The following is an 826-nucleotide window of genomic DNA, read 5'->3' as shown; positions in this document are numbered from 1 at the left end:
CCGGGGGCGCCACGGGCCCGGGCGCCCCGTCATTTTCTTTTGGGTATCGCCGCGGCCGCCAGGCCCGAGACGGGGGAGCCGCTGGGGGAGGGGAGGCCCGGCGGGTGTTGGGTTACAGGCGGTGAGTCACGGCCCCCCTCCGCCTGCCTGGGCTGGCATCCCCGGCCTCCATCGCTGGCTGGGGACGGGGCGCTGCCTGGGGCAGCTGCGCACCCCGAAGAACCCCAGGCGGGGAGCTTCGGTGGCATCGGAGGGAAAGGGAGGCTCGGAGGCTGAACCTGAGGCCCTGGCTTGACCTCGGGTCCTGCAGAACCATCCGGGATTCAGACCAGTGGCCGCCTGCGCAGGAGGGAGAGATGGGGCCATGGAAGAATAGGGGTGCTAGAGACCCCAGGACAGAGCTGGGCGCGCATCCAGCCACAGAGGCAAGCTTTGGAGGTGGGCAAAGCAGGGAAGCCAGATGGAGCAGGGCCCAGGGCCCAGGAGCAGAAGGCCACGGGCAGTCTGCTGGCCCTGGGTCCTTGGGAGGCTCCTTAACTGGAAGAACTCAGGTCCTGGACATGGTAATAGGGACTGCACCCCACAAGCTGAGGGTCAGGCAGGGAGGGCCTCCAACCCTGGAGACGCTGCCCTCGTGGTCCTAAGAAGTAGCAAGAAAATTGAGGAAGAAACCAAGAGGAAAAGTGTGTGTGTGTGTGTGTGGTGTGTGTGTGTGTGTGTGTGTGTGTGTGTGTGTGTGAAGTACACTGGTTCTTTGCCTCTTTGTCCTGTGGGTCTTTACTTCTGCACCAGTGAGCATGCCCTCGCCTTCCTCACTAGCTCTCAG

The sequence above is a fragment of the Condylura cristata genome, unplaced genomic scaffold (genome assembly GCF_000260355.1).
Source record: "Condylura cristata isolate star-nosed mole 26May11 unplaced genomic scaffold, ConCri1.0 scaffold00004, whole genome shotgun sequence".
NCBI classification, from domain to species: domain Eukaryota; kingdom Metazoa; phylum Chordata; class Mammalia; order Eulipotyphla; family Talpidae; genus Condylura; species Condylura cristata.
Note: the sequence above shows the minus strand (reverse complement) of the source record.